The sequence below is a fragment of the Hypanus sabinus genome, chromosome 7 (assembly GCF_030144855.1).
Source record: "Hypanus sabinus isolate sHypSab1 chromosome 7, sHypSab1.hap1, whole genome shotgun sequence".
In the NCBI taxonomy this organism is placed as follows: Eukaryota; Metazoa; Chordata; class Chondrichthyes; order Myliobatiformes; family Dasyatidae; genus Hypanus; species Hypanus sabinus.
In genome coordinates this window covers 163,120,842-163,142,371 of record NC_082712.1, presented here as the reverse complement: position 1 = coordinate 163,142,371, position 21,530 = coordinate 163,120,842, and the positions used below count along the sequence as shown (strand labels likewise).

At 40.3% G+C, this 21,530-nt stretch overlaps 1 protein-coding gene across 1 annotated transcript in view; it reads left to right on the top strand.

The window, feature by feature from the left end:
* Positions 1–21,530, top strand: part of LOC132397564 (protein kinase C-binding protein NELL1-like) — a 943,441-nt gene that overhangs the window by 6,516 nt on the left and 915,395 nt on the right. The window lies entirely within an intron of this gene.

Here is a 21,530-nt window from a genome sequence, read left to right as displayed (position 1 = left end):
ACGAGAGAAGCACTCTGAAGAATGGAGAGATTCTGTGAAGATAATCCATGGCCCAAGACCCAAACTAGCTAAGATTATAATCAAGGACAATGAGGTGGTCCCTTCTAGCAGGAGCATTTTGAGGTACTCAACTGGGACTTTGTCTTGGTCATGTATTTAGACAGGGACGTGAACAGGTGGGGGTTGGAGGAATTAGGCCATGTGCTTGCAAATGGTATTACAGTTGGCATAGACAATCCACCCAACAGCAAACTGTCTGGTCCATCCTTTCCCACCTACCCAGACTAGCAAGAAGCTAAAAAGTCATATGCCTCTTGACAAAGTGCTGATAACGGAGAGTATCCCTGATGAAGTTTATAAACCCTGGTAGAAAGAAATTTTCTGTCAAAAATCCACAAGTTCAACTGCCATAACATGGAAGAGGAGGGCACACTGAGGACTTTGGTAGTCCTGTGATCATCACTGGCTTCGAACAAAGATCCTCTGATTATGATCATTCTGGAGGATTTTCTGCAACAGAGAAAGTCATTGCGAGGGTCCTCCTCAACTGCCTCCTTCCAATGGTTGAATTACAATGTGGATTCTAGCCATCTTCAGGGAGTGGACATGATCTTCCTGCTGCAACAATTCGAGGAGAAATGCAGAGGTCGCACCAGTCATTGTACATGACCTTTCTCAACCTCACAACCTCTGGGTCAAAGAGCACGGTCCGTGGAAACACCCTCCTCAAATTTGTTGCCTGCAGTCATTGGTTAATAGAAAAGGTAGAACTAGAAGCAGAAGTTAATTTTACTGGGGAGAGACAGTACAACACAGGTTATGTCAGGATCATTTTATCCTTGGGCCTGAGGTTTAAAAACAACTATAATGCAATTCAATTTCTATATCAGCCTATAAAGCAGTAAAGCAAGAAAAGGTACTGCTTCTGAAAGAAAGTTTGATTCTGCCATATAAGAATGTATTAAGACAATTGGCCGAAAGCTTTGTCAAAAGTTTAGGTTTTAAGACACATCTTAGTGGAGGAAAGGTAGGTGAAAATGTTAATGAAACACATTCTAAGATGTTAAACTTTCCCAATAGAACAGTTAGAAATGTTAAAGTACAGATGCACAGAAAACTCTCCAGTTGTCAAGAGATTACTGCAGGGCTTGAGGAGGTTACAGATTTAAGGAAGAGTTTGAAAATAAGGGTGTAAGTTTTACAGTTGAGCTGTTTGGAGTTGGCAATATAAGTTAGTGAACCCAGGGGAGATGGCTGAATGGATTTAAGCAAGACATGATTGTACTATTTCCTGGCTGTAAGAATTCAATGTGAAATTATTTTAGATTTAGACCTTGACCCAATTCTTGGAAAATCTCGTCAAGAAGATGTATTTTTCATTGTTGGATTTGAAGGATGACTGAACATGTGCAGAGGTATGATGCAAGGGGCAAGTAGACTCAAGATAGTCAATGAATATGATTGCTGAAAGAAGAAAAGCAGAAATTATAACAACATAAAAAAGCAGAAGGCTTTTTGCACATTTAATGACATCACTGATCTACAGTGACACAAGAGACTCGAAATGCTGCAATCTGGAGCAGCCATCATTCTAGCTTGAGGATGTCAGTGGTTCAAGCAGCATCTGTGAGGGAAAGGAATAGATGTTTTGATCAAAACCCTGCAGCAGGTAGTTGGTAGTTTGTAACTGGTCTAGGTAGGCTGAGCTTCATATACCTTAGATCCCACACCACCAGGTTCAGGAGCAGTTATTACCCTACATCCATCAGGCTCTTTGACTGAAGGTGATGACTTCACTTACCTCCACGCTGAACTGACTCTGTAAGCTATAGGCTCATTTTCAAGAACTCTACAACTCAGTATTATTTATTTTCCTTTATTAAGTTTAAATTATTTGCACTATTTTTCTTCTTTTTCCCATTAGTTCTTGGTCAGCTTTTGTTATGTATCGTGTTTCGTAAATTTTATTTTATTCCTTTATTTTTCTGTAAATGCCTACAACAAACCGAATCTAAAGGTATTATATGATAACATATACATGCTTTGGTAATACATATATTTTGAACCTATTTTCATCACATACAGTATTCCTTTGTTAATATTGTGTTACCTTTGCTTAACAATAATCTGTTAAACTAAGAATTTGCATTAACAATTGATTCCAAATCAGTTGCTATTTGCAGAAAAAGTGCTGAGGTTTTACAGCCTTCTGCTGGTAGAAATATATTATCGTTATACTCATGAAAAACCTGAGTAGAATTTTAAGAACGTGGCCCCTAGTTCTCGACTCCTCAGTTGGCTAAAGTACTTCCCAGCTATCTGCATCATCCATTCCTTTCACTTCCTGAATTTTGCCCTTGTGTATTATAGATTGAACTGCATGGATATACAGCCCATCTGCTTTCTTTTTTCAGCTTGCTTTCATCTGCTGCAATTGTGCAATGCACATGAGAGTTGGAAGCGTTCTGGATGTCAGATCTACCGAATCTGATTTCCCATTTTAGAGTTGCAATTATCTCTCAGCCCAGCCAGGCTGTTCTGGGTTGGCCTGAGAAGCATGCTTTAACTGTCCCCTTTGCCTTACATCAGCATTTGCTGGTGTACAGATGAAGCCCCCTACAACTGACCGGGTCACTGACCTTCATGAAGAAGGAAAGACCAGGTTTGGTGCTTTTTTGCTGCTCAACCTATTAACAGTTAGTTCTTTGCTGTAAGGTTTTTATTCATAATTCTTTCTTCTACCTCGAATTGCAATTTAATTTACAGATAATAAAGTTAGTTATAAAGTATTCAGCTTCTCTTTCTAATAATTAAAGAAATATATACTGTACTTGAATACTGTACTTGTACTTATACTGTGCTTGTACTTGACAGCAAGGTAGCATGGTCTTCAGTACAATGCTTTACAGTACCAATGACCAGGTTCAATTCCCACTATTGCCTGCAAGGAGTTTGTAGGTTCTCCCTGTGATCATGTGGGTTTCCTCTGAGTTCTCTGGTTTCCTCCCACAGTCCAAAGACATACTGGTTGGTAGGTTAAATGATCTTTGTAAATTGTCTCTTGATTAGGCTAAGAGTAAATTGAGGATTTGCTGGGCAGTGAGGAAGGGCCTATTCTACACAGTATCTCAATAAATAATACAAAAAGATCCAATGCAGTATATTGTTCAGAAACATCTTTGAATTTTGCTCTTGTCAGTCTGTTGGTGGGGAGGAGAGTCCAAGGTCTTGAGATGACTGGGATCCATGGGGTTTACGGGGTTGTGTTTGTGTATTTTATATTTCAATAATATTTGAGTAAACTTGTTCATTTAAATAATTACAGGTTATATATACGTTAATTGCTTATGTCATCACACCACTACATTATACATGTGCACCTTGCTTAAAGTGAAAGACGAAGTTACATCTGTATTTCGGACTCCCCACATTTTGATTGCATCGATTTAATGTTTTGATTTTACAAAACATAACAGGTTGAATCTGATGTATTCCTAGGTTAGTAATGATCCAGCTAACTCTTTCAGTTACTTGATACCTTGTTGCAATGAGAACAAGTGTGGAGCCATTGATTTTCATTCATAAAAATCTTAAGTCGATGCGAATGGTGCAGTAGATATCTAGTAAATTGATGGAAGGCAAAAAGGTCAATGAAGAATGAACAAGGTGTAAAGTCCTTGGGTTTCAACCTATCCGGAAGATGGAATTGAAATGGGATTGTTATTGTCACTTACTGAGATTCGGTGAAAAGAATCTTGCATACAGTTCAGATCATTATACAGTGCATTGAGGTAGAAAGAGAGAAAACAATGGAGGGTTGCTATAGAACAATACAAATGTTCAAGAGGGTGCTTTAAAACTTTAGGCTGCAGAAAGGATTTACTAGGATTCTGCTTGGATTGGAGCCCATGTCTTAAGAGGGTAGGTTGAGTGAGCTAGGACTTTTCTCTTTGGAGCAGCGAAGGATGAGGGCTTACTTGATAGAGGTGTACAAACTGATAAGAGGCATAGATGGGGGTGGCACAGTAGCTTAATGGTCAGCACAATGCTTTACTGTATCAGCAACCAAAGTTCAATTCCCTCCACTGCCTGTAAGGAGTTTATATGTTCTCCCTGTGACCACGTGAGTTTCTTCTCTGGATTCTTCTCACAGTCCAAAGACTTAATGGTTGGTAGGTTCATTGGTCATTGTAAATCGTCCCATGATTAGGCCAGGGTTAAATGGGGGATTACTGTTTGGCATGGCTCAGAGCGTTGTATATCAATGAATAAAGTGGACTGCCAGAGACATTTTCCAAGGAAGGAAATGACTAAGATGAAGGGCATAATTTAATGGTGTTTGAAAAGTATAGGGAAGATGTTGGAAGTAAGTTTTTTTCTTTAACAGAGTTGTAGGTGCATGTACCAAGCTGCCAGGTTGGTGGTAGTAGAGGCAGATTAATTAGACACATTTAAGAGACTCTGAGATACACGATGTGTCATGTTGTAACAGAATGCAAAATAAAGTGGAACAGCTACAGAGAAAGTACAGTGCAGGTAAACAATAAGGTACAAGATCATAATGAGGTAGATTGTGAGATCAAGAATCCATCTTATTGTACCATGGAACCATTCATAGACTTATGATAGGGTAGAATCTATCCTTGAGCCTGTTGATATAAGCTTTCAGGTTTTTGTATCTTCTGCCTGCTGGAAGAGGGGAAAAAAGGGAATGTCTAGGGTGGGTGGGGTCTTTGATAATGCTGGCTGCTTTACTGAGGAAATGGAGGAGGAAGAGGTAATGTGGGTTTTGTCAAGAAGCCATATTTGTTCCTATGGAAGGGTGTAGGAGAACCTTGGCCCCTCAAAATCAGACTCTGTAACAAGAACATTTAGACTTCAAGAAGGTGGCCATGAGACATAAGATTTGGCTCATTGAGTCTGCTCCTCCATTCCTTCATGGCTGATATATCATCCCTCTCAACCCCATTCTCTAGCCTTCTCCCATAACCTTTGATACCCTTGCTAATCAAGAGCCTATCAAACACATCTTAAATATACTCAATGAGTTGGCTTTCACAGCCATCTGTGGCAATGAATTCCACAGGTTCACCACTCTCTTGCTAAATAAATTCATTCTCATCTCTGTTCTAAAGGGGCGTCCTTGTATCCTAAGGCAGTGCCCCTTAGGGGGTAAAGGCTTCTAGAAAGGAAAAAGCCCTTCAGCCTTCATATTTTCCCATTTCATTAAATGAATTCTGATCTTTTATTCAAGATCCACTTTTTTTCCCACTAACTCCCATCTCCCTTGATTCTCTTGTGTAGAAGACCAGTAACAACAGTTGGTGCCAATAAAAAGGATTATTCATGGTGTTGTCAGATGAGAGTAAACCTTGCGAGTACAGTAAATGAAGGGCAAGAATATTTAACAGTTTGTCTTTCTCTATCTAACCTCTTTCAGCTTGTTGACAGCTATTACAAATTTCCAGTTTGTGTTACTTATTCCTGAGTTTATTGGTGATAGTAAATGTTGAAAATATTCTTTGTGTCATGTGCTCTGTGCTGGGTCTGTAGTGTGCAATAAATAATTATGTAATTAACTTGGCATCACTATCTCTTGCAATTTGAACTGAATCATTTTAAAGGGTGTCCTCTATTCCTCAATAAAAGTAATAATCTTTTTGATAAATAACTACAGCATCAATTTTGCAGAATATATCCACACTCACTTTGTGTATGGAGTTTTGATTTCCAACTATACTAACCGGAGCGGCTAGAAAATTTTGCTTGGCAGTTATCTAATACTACATTCATTTGATATTGCTGATTGTGTTTCCCAGAGAGACTCTTTCAGCCTATAAGTAGGTAGATTAAAAATATTTAAGTGCAGCAATCCCATGCAAAGTCAAATTATTCAAATTATAAGATACAGAACAGTAGAGGCTTTTCAGTCCATAATGTTGTGCTGACCAATAAAAACCCATTTCAGGATAAATCTAAACAGTTCCTCCTACACAGCCCATAACCTTCCACTTCTCTTTCATCCCCGTGCCTTTCTGAGCCCTTTAAAAGCTTCCAATGTATCAGTCTTGACATCACCCCTAGTAGTGCATTCCAGACACCAACGACTCTGTATTTGTATTAAAAAAAAACTATGTCTGACCTCTCCCCTAAATTTTCCTTCACTCACCTTAAATTGATGTCCTCTGGTATTAGGCATGGCCATCCAGGGGAAAAGTTGCTGGCTGTCCTATCTATCTATGCCTCTCATAATCTAATACACCTCTGTCAAGTCGCCTCTCACTCCCTTGTAAACTATGACACTATCCACAATCCTCAAACCATTATGTGAGAAGAGCTGTAGCTTTCTCAACCTTAACTTATAAGACATGTTCTCTAAGCCAGGCAACACCCTGATAACTCACCTCTGCACCCTTTCTAAAGCTAAGAAATTCTTCCTTTTTTTAAAAAAAGGCAACCAGAACCGGAAAAAAACCCTCCCAAGTGTGGTCTAACGAGAGTTTTTTAGAGCCACTTGAACTCAATCCCCTGGCTAATTAAGGCAAATACACCGTATGCCTTCTCATGCCACTTTATCAACTTGGGCAGCAACTTCGAGGAGGCTTTGGACGTGAACCCCAAGGTCCCTGTGATCCTCCATACTGTTAAGAATCCTGTCATTAACCCTGCACTCTGCCTTGAAGTTTGATCTTCGAAGGAAAAATCACTTCACACTTTTCTGGATTCAACTCTATCTGTTACTTTTTCACCCAATTCTGCATCCTGTCTATATCACATTATGAACTGCAACAGCCTTCTCATCTGTTCCCAATGTACACTCCCAAGCTCCTGCCTAATACCATTATAATAACCCTCTCCCAATTAAATACTCTCCCATTTCATCTGCTTCTGTCTCTGTTTGTGATTATGCTAAAAGTCAAGGAGTTGAGGTCGCCATCTTTGAGATGCTCACCAACAATGTTCTCACTTTCTGTTGCTGTGATATTATCCCTGATTAGCAACTGGTACACCTCACTTTTTTACCTCCCACATCCCCATCTTTTACCTTGTTCCTTATCTCTTTTTCAAAAGAGATCTAAATTCTGGAACATCAAGCATTAAATCCTACCATTGTGACAGCTAGTTCTCTTTATCCTAGACAGCAGTAAATTAGCAGTCATAGATGTAATTAAATCTCACCTTAATCCAACTTTTTTCCAGATATTTTCTGTTAGACTAGAAACATAATGAAACTCTGGACATGTGTTTTACCCTTGAGGTCAAGCTCACTGAATTTTATTTATTTATTGATGGATTAATTGAAATACAGCACACTGCCCAGCAAACCCTCAATTTAACCCTAGGTTAATCATGGGGAAATTTACAATGACCAATTAATCTAGCAACCAGTATGTCTTTGGTCTGTGAGAGGAAACTGGAGTATTCAGTGGAAATGCACACAGTCATGGGAAGAATGTACGAACTCCTTAGACTGTTGTAAAAGGAAACGAGTGTTCATGTCCTTCTGTCAGCTTCCCCTGTAAAACATTCATCAATAGAACTGAGAATATTGCTGGTTATTGCCCACATGGTGATGTTCCTTGCATTAATTTATGCTGAGCACACAAAGGCAAAAGGATGGGCTATTCTCATAGGAGAGAATATTAATTTGATTCTTAGAACTACCTTCTGTTCTTTAAGAGTTTTGATTTTGTTGCTTTATCTGAATCTTAACCTCCATTTGACAAGGAGAATGGCATACTGGCAGAGCAGGCAGTTTTGCTGCCTCACAGCTCCTTCCTCCTGGGTTTAATCCTTTCTGGTACTGTCAGTACATTCTCCTTGTGGCTGTGCACGTTTCCTCCAGTGCTCCATTGTTTTTTCCCAGCATCCCAAAGATGTGTAGGTTGGAAGGTCAATGGCCACTGTAAATTACCCTTGTGTGTCCACTTGTGGTAAAAATCTGCAGGGCAGTTGAGGGGAGTGTGGGAAGAGTTAAAAATGGGAACAGTGTTAACGTGTGCTAAGTGGTCTGTGCAGAGTTGATGGGTTGAGGAGCCTGCTACCATGCTATATGACTCAGTGTAATGAAAGGTTCAATTAATAGCATCACTGTCAGTATGTTCTGCAAATTTATCCATCGCAAATTAATTGGAAACCTTGAAAAATAGGGGCTATAGCAGAAAAGAAAGTGTTGCTTGTACAGAAAGCATCTGATGACTTAATTAGATTTCTAAATTGAAATGAATTTGATTCTCTGGATGTGGTATGCGCTATATTCATTACACAGATAAGCAGCGAAATTTTCAAAGTACAAGCATTGTCCATAGACAATTCGAAGATAAATAACAAAAGGGAAAGTAAAACAGCAGGCAAGGTGGCTATAGAGCAGGGGACATGCATAGAAAACGAAGTACAAGTCTGGGAAATGGGATGGATAACTGCTGAAATGGGCTGCAGGCCGAAAGAGGGAGAAAGGACCAACTGAGTCATTTTCCTGTTTATTAACAATCAGAATCAGCATGTTACAGGGCTTGACTACAGCTAGCCAATACAATAGAGTCAGAAATCCTATTGGCTGACAATAGGCTGTGTACTTGTATGTAATAGTGGAATAGTTGTCAGAGACCTGTCTAATTGTTTTGAAATTCAAATCCCAATAAATGTCTTCTTTAATACCAATAGATTAATAAATTTGGAATAAGGGTAGTGAAGTTATAAGGTCATTGGGAAAGTGCTGTTTTGCTCACTAATATCCTTCAGGGAGGGAAATATGGCATTCTTATCCTGTTAAACCCATACATACTCCCAAACCTAGACTGATCTATTTTCTGAAATGGCCAATTTGGTTCATGGAGCAACTAGGGAAGGTCAATGAAGTGTTGCTCTTTGCCAGAGATACCCACATCCCATAGGAAGTGTTCATGTAACTTGTGTAGATCTCCATATAGCTTCTGTTTATCAGCCGGAGCTGGTGCGTGGCTCTGATGGGATCAAGCCCATCTGTTCATTGTGACGTGGTGGAGACCTTTGTCGCCTTGAAGGTGCTTTAACAGACACTTCAGAGTTTGCTATCATTAAAGGCAGTTTTGAAAATTTTGAAAATACTTGTAGGTGTTTATGAAATGCTGACTGGCAATTGGTTCCCACAGAGAAAGCTGTATCGAGAAAGCTCTCCAGAATTGTCAGTGATCCATTCAGAAGGGTAGAGAGAGTGGAATATCCATATGACTGTCGAATTGTGTAGGTTAAATAGATGATTCATATCAATGCTCTCTGTGTACTAGCTCATGCACACTGATTGATCAACTGCATTTATGGTGTGGAAAGTGTAAATTCATACTTTGCAGAATTTTTAATTTTAGCAGGCTGTGGGAAGTTTCGAGTGTGAGGCATGATCTGTTGTGAAAGAATATTGCTGCCGATCAAGCTTGAGAGGAAGTATAAGACATTTGATATGGTTGCTTGCCGGTTCTGAGAATGAAAATTTTGTATGGAATGATTTACTTTTAAAGTCATGGAGAATATTAATGTTTATTAAATTTGATATTCAAAATTCATCAGCATGCTTGAACTTTTGACTCATGGGATATGTGCCAGATGCTAGATTTTTAATTACATCAATAAATTATCTTCTAATTATGACTAACTCGTGTACAGTTACAGATGTTGGAAGGATTATGCCTTCTTGCCAAACTCAACACTTCTTTATGTGTAGCTTGTCTGCACATACTGCCAAGGAGGCAGGAATAAATAAGAAGCCTCTAAAACGTTTACTATTTATCAGAGGTAAAAATTCCAGATAATAATTTGTCAGATCTGAAAGAAAACAATTGATTTTCCCAATGAAAAGGATAAGATGAATATCACGCATCAAGTTATCGCCAGTTATCTCTGCTTTGGAGCAGGATGCAGAATCTCTTTGGTTCCTTATCCATTCAAGCAATTCAGCACATCTGTTAGAAGTGCCATCAAGGTGAACTTTAAAGCATCTACTTCGAGATAACAGACCAAGTCAAAACTACAGAGCATCACATTGTGGGGAAAGGTTTATCCCATTCCAATGAGATCTGTCTGATTTTGAAGACTGAAAAGTGGTAGTCCTAATTACTCAGGCTCTCACTCTGTCATCGGCCATTTTCTGTGGCTTGAGAATTGCATTCTTTAGTCAACGCACATAAACTCTATCTGATTAGTGGAGCATGCAGTCCTCAGCAGAGAGGGATCATCAATTGCTTGGATCTTAAAGGCTGCATTTGGTTAGTTCATTCAATATAATGTAATTGCCCACCAGATTATCTTAATGTCCATTATATATAAGGCTATTGCCCTTGAACTAAGTTTTAAAAAATAGGTCTGGTATTTCCAGTATAGATTTGCTTTACAACTCATGTTCTCTGTATTTTTTTATTTACACAATTTGTCTACTTATACACATTAGTTTGTCAGTCACTGTTTATGGTTTTGATAATTTCAATTGTATTTCTTTATTTTCCTGCAACAGTCTGCAAAAATAAAATCTCAAGGTAGTATGTGATAACATACAAGTACTTTGATAAGTACTTTGAACCTATTTTCACCACATACAATATTCCTTTTGGTTAATATTTTGTTACCTTTTTGGTTAACAACCTGTTAAACTAAAAGTTCACAGTAACAATTGATACTGAATGAGTTGCTATTAGCTGAAAAAGATTTTAGGTTTTGCAATCTTCTACAGATGGAAATATTTCATAGTTACCCTCCTGAAAAACTTGACTTGAATTTTAAGAACATGGTCCCAGTACTTGACTCCACGGTCGGCTGAAGTAGTTTCTATCTATCTGCCTCATTCCTAACTCATTACTTCAAAGGTTTCAAAGGTAGATTTAATGTCAGAGAAATGTATACAATATACATCCTGAAATTCTTTCTCTTCACAACCATCTATGAAAACAGAGGAGTGCCCCCAAAGAATGAATGACAGTTAAATGTTAGAACCCCACAGTCCCCCCACCCCCAGGTCCCCTCCCACCCATGTGTAAGCAGCAGCAAAGCAACAATCCCCTCTCCCTCACCAGCATAAAAAAGCATCGGCACTCACCACCGAGCATTCAAGCATCAGCAAAGACACAGACTTGCAGTACCACAAAGTCTACACATTCACCCGGTATTCGACACACCACAGGCTCTCTCTCTCTCCCAAATAAGGGAGAAAGGGAAGTCTCTGTTTCACAGCGAGAGGGGAGACATAACAAACAACTCTCTGATTTTACAATGCTTTTTTCGAGCTCTGTACCTGAAGATCTCGGGTCTCTGGGCACACAGCCTGCAGCCAGCTTGCTGCTTTTGATCTTCTGTCTCCCATGATACCTGGATTCCTGCAGAGGCACCGACCTTCGGTCTGCCCATCTCCGGAGCCACGAGATCCCGGAACTCTGAAAGCGAGCTAACCTCTTAGGCCGCATCCTTGGCATATCGAATAACGGCCAGTCGTGAAACCCCGAGAGCGGGTCCCATTCCCGCAAAGAACCGAAGTCAGTAAGCAACTCCAGGTCAGGGTCTTCAAAAGAACCCTGAAAGGGAAAAATAGAGATATTAAAGATAGAAATAGAGCTGTTTCAGATGATGCAAGCAAAGAGGCGCCATTGTCTTCTCCTAAGCTTTGAGTTTGACTTTGCTCTCTATCTATTTGTCTACATTTCTTGATGAGGGGAGTTTTGAGCTGCTTTTTAAACCAATATGTTTGTGAGCTATGAATGTTGAGTTCTGGATCTACTTGAATAGTTGATGGGATAAATATTCTACTGTCGTAAATAAGATGAAGATCCCAAACAAGAGAAAATCTGCAAATGCTGGAAATCCAAGCAATGCACACAAGACGCAGGGGAAATTGGCAGGCCTGGCAGTGTCTGTGGAAAAGAGTAAACCGTCAATGTTTTGGGCCCAGGACTTTTGTTAGGACTGGAGAAAAAGGATGAGAAATCAGAGTAAGAAGGTGGGCGAGGGGAGGAAGAGATACAAGATAGCAGGTGATAGGTGAAACAGGGAGTGGTGAAGTAGAAAGCTGGGAAGTCAATTGGTGAAAGAGATGATGGTCTGTAGAAGGGGGTGGGATCTGATAGGAGAGGACTGAGGGCCATGGAAGAAGAAGGGGGAGGAGCACTGGAGGGAGGCGATGGACAGGTAAGGAGATGAGGTGAGAGAGGGAAATGAGAATGGTGAAGGAGAGAGCAGGAGCCAGTTACCTGAAATTCAAGAAATTGATGTTCATGCTATTAGGACGGAGGCTACCCAGATGGAATATAAAGTGTTGCTCCTCTAACCTGAGTGTGGTCTCATCACGACAGGTGAGTAGGTCATAGACTGACATATTGGAATGGGAGGTAGAATTCCCAGTGGTGGCCACTGGCAAATCCTGCTTTTTCTTGTGGATGGGGCATAGGTGCTCAGTGAAGCAGGAGGCTGCACCAGGAACTCCAGATCCAGTAGATGACCCCAAAAGCTTCACAGCTGAAGTGTCGCCTCACCTGGAAGGACTGGTGGAGGCCCTGAACGGTGGTGAGGGAGATGCAGTGGTAGGTGTAGTACTTGTTGGTCCACTCGCAAGGATAAGTACCAAGAGGGAGAGCAATGGTGAGGAACGAATGGACAAGAGTATCATGTAGGGAGTGATCCCTGCAAAAGTGGAGGGGAGGAGAGGTGAAGATGTGCTTCGGTTTGGGAACCCTTTGCAGATGGTGGAAATTACGGAGAATTATGTGCTGGGCACCGAGGCTGCTGGGGTGATGGGTGAGGACGAGAGTAATGCATTCCCTGGTGGGGTGATTGGAGGATGGGGTTAGGGCAGACGTTTGAAAAATAGAAGAGATGCCAGTGAGGGCAGTGTTGATGGTGGAGGAAGGGAATCCCCTTCCTTTGAAGGAGGAGGACATCTCCTTAGTTCTGGAATAAAAAGCCTTGTGAGAAGGGGTTGGCAGTTTTACAAGTTACAGAGTGGGGAGAGGTACAGTCCAGGTAGCAGTGAGAATCAATGAGAATCTACTGATATCTTTATCAGGAGATAGGCTGTCTCCAGAGAGAGAGAGACAGTGAGATTGAGAAAGGGGAGGGAGGTGTTGGAAATGGTCCAGGTAAATTTGAGGGCAGGGTGGAGGTTGGAGGCAAAGCTGATGGTGTCAACGAGCTCTGCGTGCGTACACGAAGAAGCGCCAATGCAGTCATTGATGTAGCATAGGAAAAGTTTGTGAGAAATGCCAGTGGAGGCTTGGAACAAAGAATGTTCCACGTAGCTGACAAAAAGACAGGCATAGCTGGGAGCCATGGGAGTGATGATGGCTACACCTTTTGTTTGAAGGAAGTGGGAGGAGCTGATGGAGAAATTATTAAGAGTGAGGACCAGTTCTGCTAGATGGCGGAGAGAGGTAGTGGAGGAGAATTGGTTGGGTCTGTGTCCAGAAAGAATTGGAGAGCTTTGAGGCCTTCCTGGTGGAGGAAGTGGGTATATGGAGACTGGACATCCATAGTGAAAATAGGACGCACGGGGTCTGGGAACTTGAAATCATTGAAAAGATCAAGAGCATGTGAAGTGTCACAAATGGAGGTAGGAAGGGAGTAAGATCAGTTCTGTTTACCTCATTATAGGAAGGATGTGGAGGATTTGGAGAGGGTGCAGAGGAGATTTACCAGAATATTGTTTGGATTGGAAAACATATTTTATGAGGCAAGGTTAGCAGAGCTGGGACTTTTCTCTTTGGAGTGTAGAAGGATGAGAGGGGACTTGATAGAGGTCTACAAGATTATGAGAGGCATAGGTAGGGTGGATAGCCTGTACCTGTTTCCCAGAGCACGAATAGCAAACACCAGAGGGCATATGTACAAAATTAAGGGAGGGAAGTTTAGGGGAGACATCAGGGGTAAGTTTTTTTTTACACAGAAGTTTGTGAATGCCTGGAATGACTTGCCAGGGATGGTGGCGGAAGCTAAAACATTAGGAGTATTTAAGAACCTCTTGGACAGGCACATGGATGAAAGAATAATAGAGGGTTATGGGGTAGTGTGGGTTTAGTACTTTTTTTAAGGAATATATGGGTCAGCACAACATGGAGGGCCAAAGGGCCTGTACTGTGCTATGTCTAACGTCTAGTGTCTCGAGATGACGATCAGGTGGGTTTTATAGATGGCAACTGAACAACACTGAAGACACAGAAGGCTGCAGATGGAATTGGAAACAACATACAAATGCTGGAGGAACTCAGTGGGCTAATGGACTGTTGATGTTTCTGTTTAGGATCCTTCATCTCAACAGAATGATGGAGGAGGAGACAGCCAGTATTAAGGGGCAAGGGGAAGGGGCTTAATGAGAAGGCAAGATAGCTCAGAATACATGGATGTCGCTTTAGAGCAGAGATGAAGAGGAATTTCATTAGCCAGAGGGTGGTGACGTGTACTTGAAGACATGAGAGATTCTGCAGATTCTGGGAATCTTGAGTAACACACACAAAATACTGGAATAACTGAACAGGTCATGCTGAATTCAGCAGCTAAAATGATCCAATTAACGGTAGCTGATTCAGTAGGTTTATTCCACCTCATGGATGCCGTCTGATCTGTTGAGTTCATCTGTCATTCTGTGTGTGTTCTTGAAAACCCTTGGCTTTTTAGGCAACAGCTTTGCAGCTGGAAATGGGATTGGGCTAGATCTTTTTTTGACCAATACAGACACAGCAAGGCAAATGGCATGCTTTAGTATGCTATATTTTCTGTAACTTAGTGATCTAACCAAGTAAATTCATTTTCATATTTACAGGATAGTACAGAGGGCAGAGCTTAGAATACAAGGGCATCCCTTTAGAACAGAGATCAGAAAGAATTTCCTTAGCTAGAGTGTGGTGAATCTGTGGAATTCATTGCCACAGGCAGCTGTGGAGGTCAAGTCATTGACTGTACTTAAAGTGGAGGTTGATAGGTTCTTGATTAGTCAGGGTGCCAAAACTTATGAGAAGAAGGCAGGGCAATAGGATTAAGATGGATACTAAATTAGTAATGATGGAATAGCGGAGCAGAAGATGGCTGAATATCCAAATTCTTCCCCTATGTCTTACGGCCTTAAGATCAAGCATAGGTAGATCCAGCTGATAGGTGGATGGATGAGGGAAGCGAGGAGATAGTGGAAAAAGGTTGGAAGGTGAGTGGTGGTGGCACCAAGGTGCTTCAGATAATGTAGGAAAGGATGGTGGAGTCTGAAATCAGATAAGGGAGCTGGGGTGGAAGATGGGAATAGTCGGAGTGTGAGGGTGATGTAGTTTTTGTTTTGTAGCTATTTGCTGTTCATGTCGTTGGCCCCGTCTGTAACTTTAACCAATAATGGCCATTGGGCGAATAGACTAGCAGACTTTGAGGATGCAGTCAATACTAGATAGCTTATTTATTGTTCTTGACTTGCAAAATTAAACACACTAAAATATTAGCGAGTTTAAGATACAACAGAGGGGTGGCATAGTGGAGTAGTGGTTAGCACAATGCTTTGCAATACCAGTGACCCAAGTTCAGTTCCCGTCGCTGTCTGTCAGGAGTTTGTACATTCTCCCCATGACCGTGAGGGTTTCCTCTGGGTGTCTCAGTTTCCTCCCAAAGTCCAAAAGACATAACGGTTGTAGGTAAATTGGTCACTGGAAATTGTCCCGTGATTAACCTAGGATTAAATCAGGTGGGGGGGGGCGGTAGTTGTTGGGCAATATGGCCTCTTCCATGTTTTAAAAATAAAAATCAAGATTGAGTTAAATCTTGCTGAGTATGTCTACAGGAAAAGGGATCTGAAGTTTGTATGTGATAATAATAAATTTCACTTTGAATGTTGAAATTTGAAATCTTAGTTTTGAGTCATCCCAATTCATAATAGAGGAAGATCTGCATGGAATGGATTTTAATGTACTGTAGACATTTGGAATGTGCTGATCCGCTTCTGAGTTACATTATTCCATGTGGTAAGGAGATAATTTACACAGTAGAATGAAATTCATCTTCAGGTGGATGATGCTTGGTATAATACCCCTTGTTTGTTTGCTTCTACAAGTCAGTTAAATCACCATCACTGTAGAGAGTGCTTATTGTCACCAATCTAAAGGTGAATTTATAACCTTGCAGTTTATTCTTCTCTATTCTTCTGCATTCAACAAAACTGGAATACATGCTGAAATATATTTATGTCCTCTGTCAGCATTTTCTAACTTATTTTGTATCATTGGCATGGTTTATTGGCAGGACTCTAGTTATCCTTCAGTAGATAATGATAGACATCTTCCTTGAAATGGAACAGCAATTCATATTATTCTGATAGTAGGGTACTGGAGGATTTTGATCAAAAGATAGCAAAGTAATAATGACATATGGGAGCACGATATCTGAGGAAGAATTTGAAAGTGACGGTGTTTTTTGTGGATTTACTTTTCCCTTGTGAATGGAGATTGTACAATTTGGCCATTCCTTCAGCTAGAAATCCCCATATTGTCGGATGGAGATGATGGGTGTTAACTCCATCGATGGGATGACAATCATGCAGGCTGCCTTGCCATCAATGGTGGCTAGAGATTTTTCACGTCTAGCTCCCTAAGCCAGTCAATAAATTATATCTTGGAATCCCAGTACATGACTGAAAAAAGCTTTGCAATTTTAATAGGTGTGACCCTCAGGCTCGGCCAGCATGTGTTCGTCTAGGGGAAAACGACTTCTGGCCCGGCCAAACTGAGAAATCTCATTTGTGTGGATGCTGCGTGATATGTCGCCCAGTTACAAATCCACACTGCAAAATATCTGACAGCACACCATATGCAATTAAATGATTGTAATTTATAGATCTTAATCTGGATATGGGGTTAGTAAAGAAAATAAAAAGTAAAAGGGTCCATTTTATGGAAAAAGTCAAAAGTTCACATTGGAGCTCACTGCTCCGTCTCTGCAACAACCATCGACCTCCTCTGAGTATTGTCGACCTCCGGACCTTCGCTCCCAGTCCACTCCGCCTGGTGGTCTACCAGCTTACTCTGCATGTGTCTTCCTCCTCCTCTCACCGACAAAAGACCGCAAAAATCTCTCTTCCAGACTCACAAGAAAGAACAACATTTCTCCCATTGGATAGCGTACATTCCAAAGCCCTGTTGTCTCTATTCATAACCCAAATATTGCTGCTACAGAGAAACCATTACATTAGCAGTGAAACATTGCAGAGGGGTCATTACATTAGCAGTGAAATCTTACAGCGTGTTACATAGGTAAAAATCTTCTGTAGAAGAGACTGTCTCTTTGTGCTTAGTCATTGGTCCCAGGGCATAGATTATAAGAGTTGGGAAACAATAATGAGAATAAGTGTCAAAAGGGATTTATTAAATTGGCAATGGTTATTGGCTTGCACTGGGTGGTGCAAATGGTTCTTGCCATACACGAAGCATGACTTTGAATGTTATCCAGAGGACATGGTGCTTCATTTTCTGAGGATGTACAAAAGCCTTAGCCCCACTCCACCACGTTCAGGAAGTTATTACCCTTCAACCATCAGGCTCCTGAATCATAGTGGATAACTTCACTCACTTAAACTCTGAACTGATTCCACAACTTATGAACTCACTTCCAAGAGTTCATTTTTTTCAATATTGTCTGCCTGCCTATCAACCTGTCTCTCATTGTGTGTAGCTTTTCATGATGATCAGTTTATTTTGAACTTTGATTTGCCAATGAGAATTATCGTGAACAGCCCACATTTGAACCTTGGATTGAGGGAAAAGTAAAGCAGTTGGGTTGAAGATACTGCCTTGAGATGCTCCTAGAGATATGTCCTAAAGTAGAGACTATTGACTTTCAGCAGACAGCAATGGCTGCCATCTTCACAAGGCTCCCAGTACTTGGAGTTTCCCCTCTGATTCCCACTAATATCAGTTTGATGCATTTTCCTTGTGTTCTATTAATTGCTGCTTTGGTGTCAAAGGCAAGGACAGTAATTTTCACACCTCTGGACTTCAGAGGCTGAATCAAGGTTGTGACAAAAATCTGGAAATCAGTGGCCTTGGAAGAACGCAAACCACTTATTAGTGAGTCTGCTGTTAATAATTGGGAATTGGAATTAGTTTATTAATGTCATATGCACTGAGGTACAGTGAAAGGCTGGTCTTGTAGACACTTCATACAGATCAATTTATTTCTAAGTGCATTGATGTAGTGTATAGTAAAACAGTAAATGACTGTAGCAAAAGGTAAATCAGTAACATGTTGCAGAATAAATTGTAGCAGCTGCAGTGAAAGTGCAGACAGACAATAAGGTGCAAAATCATAAAGAGGTAGTTATGAGGTCAAGAGTCCACCCTAATGTACCAGGGAACAATTCAATAGCCTTGTAACAGCAGAGGAGAAACTCTCCTTGCGGCAGGTGGTATGTGCTTTCAGGCTTTTGTATCTCCTGCCCATTGGGAGAGGAGAGAGGAAATAAAGCCTGGGTTGGATGAGATCTTTGATCATGCTTGCTGCTTTACTGCTGCATTGAGAAGTAAGGGAGGCTGGTTTCCATGCTGTGATAAGTTATGTCCAGAACTCTCTGTAGCTTCTTGTAAAGCAATTGTCATACTGAGCTGTGGTGCCTCCAGATAGGATTCTTTTGCCGGTGCTTCAATAAAACCTATGAGGCTCGATGGGGATGTGTCAAATATCTTTAGCCTCCTGAGGGTGTAGAAGTGTTGGTGAGTTTTCTTGGCTGTCTCATCTTCATGATTAGATCAGGAAAGATTTTTGGTGATGTCCACTCTGTGGAACTTGAAGACCTCAACCTCAATCACTCATCAAATCCCAGCCATTGCCAAGCAGCTGATCTTTAACTGGGGGATTTGAGGGCTCTGGGGAGCTGGCAGAGAAGAGGGCTGAAGTCTGGGGCAGAGTCACTATCAAAACATTGAATACGAGGCATGAGGTGCTGTGTTTTGCACTTCTATTTTCTTCTGTTTTGATGAGACAGCAAAATAGGTATTTATTGATTGATTCCCAGAAAGTGAATAAATCATGTTGACTGCAGGTTGATAATACCTTTCTCCTCATGTAAAATATCCCTGTGTTCATTAGGCTAAGAGAGAAATGGTTATCTGAGTATTGCTTCACGTAGAATTGATACATACTGATGAATGTCGTAGCTGGTTACTGCCAGGTCTGCTTTGGAGATAACATGAAAAACCAATTAAGAGCAGCTTTTTAGACAAGTGTCAGACTTCCTACAGAAAACACTTTCAGAGTCATCCCAAACATGAATGCAGCAGTAGGTTGATAAATGTATTATTATTTTGTTACAGCAATTTATTGTTGTACATTCAATTAAATAGTAACCTAATTTCTCATAGTTTAAACATTGTTGGGACTCGTCAGTGTTCGTTAAATGACAGTGATTGAATTAACATCATAAGAACACGGCACAAAATTTAAGTATGAATCGTGTTATGCTGCTATGAGGCAGATAAAATGGATATTTTTTTTTCTTTATACGTATATAAATGAGCTCCAGTCATAATTATTCACGAATCATCTAAAATCTGCCGGATAGTTCCTACGTTCTGCAACTACTCAAGTGGTCTCTGTGGGAAAGCCTAAATAAGTAAATAAGACTAATTGTGTGTGTTTACAAATTCATATCTAGTGTGGAATTGTTACTTTGTGAGTTACAGTGAGCATTACATTTGCTGCAATGTACTGAGTTCTAAATGGGCATCTCTGTATAAATTGTACAGTTTGTGTGTTTGCGATATTATCGCTTTGACTATAGGTTGCATCGGTAGTCACTGTCGGTGTGAGCCAAGTTGTAAAATTCCCAATACTGCATTTCATGGGAACACATGACTCAGTAGATATATATATATTATTCTCAGTTTGTGCTTCACATTATCTTTGTCCTACCTTCCGCTTTTAAATTATTGAGTTTGCTTTCATTTTTGACTGTAAATTTTAAATTATTTCCTGCGTGCTCTGTGTAAAAGTTTAATCATTTCTTCTTTCTCTCACATAGCTTTTAGGTTTAGCTTTTCTTCTTTGTCTGACTTCAATCTTCTCTCCTAGTGAGCTTTGCCATGTGGCAAGATACTGGTCCAGTTAGCATCACTGCTAGCAAAGCTGATCTTTATCATCTCTGTTCTCCTAGCAAGGCTGCAGAGTTCAAACACAAAAGAATACATTTAGACAATAATTCAGAGGAAATGAGTTTGCAATAAAGTAGGAGCATGACAGAATGTCAAGCAAAATACACAATGATTGCAAAAAATGAAGGAAATGGGCCTGAGATTTTCTAACTGGAATAGGAGATACAGAAGAAGGGCATTACCAGTGAATACAGGGGCAGGTGTATAATACATAATGGATTTATTGCTCCATGAATACAGGGCAAATAATGATTCAGTGCCACAAGTTCAAATGCCATCATAAGATATTCAAATTAGTAGTTGCATATATTTGGAAATTATAAACTTGTATCAGTATATAGTAGGTGACCATAAAGCAAAAGTATTGTAATTAAGCATGCCCTTACAAATGTCCTTTCTTGAAAGTGCTCTGCTGGTTAGTAGGTTAACCGGTTATTGTAAATTGTCCTGTGATTAGGCTAGTGTTAAATTGGTGGGCTGCTGGGCTATGTGGCTCATTGGGTCGGAAGGGCTTGTTCCGTGCTGTATCTCTAAATAACTTGAACAATACTAGATCCACAGCAATGCAGTAATGGTTAATTACCCCATGAAATGATCAGGTAACTTAATCATAGTTCACCATCTATAGCAAAGGCACTACTGATTGTTTCAGTGGGACAATGTTTCATAGGTGGCAATAAGTATCCTTATTGAAATATAGTTAGAAACTTGAGGACAAATATGACATAGAGGTTGCAGGCAATCTGGTTTTGTCTCGGAGATTGATGCAGTCAGTGATGATAGATTGAATTTTTTAGAAAGGACTGACGACAGTGGCTTTGGATTTGAGATGATAAAAGATTAATACCCATCAAATAATGGGAATTAATTAATTTTACCGTATGTGGCTAGAGCAAATGAAGGCGCCTGGTTTACTAGTTAAGTCTAGTACTAATTATACTAGCCTTCACCTTCATTCTGGAAGTACACATTCATCATTTTTTCAGTTCTTCTGTGACATGCCGATATAGACCAAAGTCAGCATGCTTCTCTTAAGGGCAATCTTGCCTGACAAGTCATTAGGTATATTCAAAGTGGAGATTAATAGGCACTTGATTAATAGGGATGGAAAAGTTAATGGGGAGAAGGCAAAAGAATGGGGTTGAAAGGGATGATTGAATGGGGGAGCAGATTCAATAGGTTGATTGGCCTCATTATGGTCCTTTTATAAAATACAGCAGTTCTGTTTTTGCACATTTAAAAACGTCTATTCAATATATGTAATTGATTTACTTTTATGTTTTATTTTATTTAGTTTTATTACTTTTCTTTCTCTGCTAGGTTATGTATTGCATTGAACTGCTGCTGCTAAGTTAACAAATTACACGTCACGTGCCAGTGATAATAATCCTGATTCTGATTCTTGTCTTC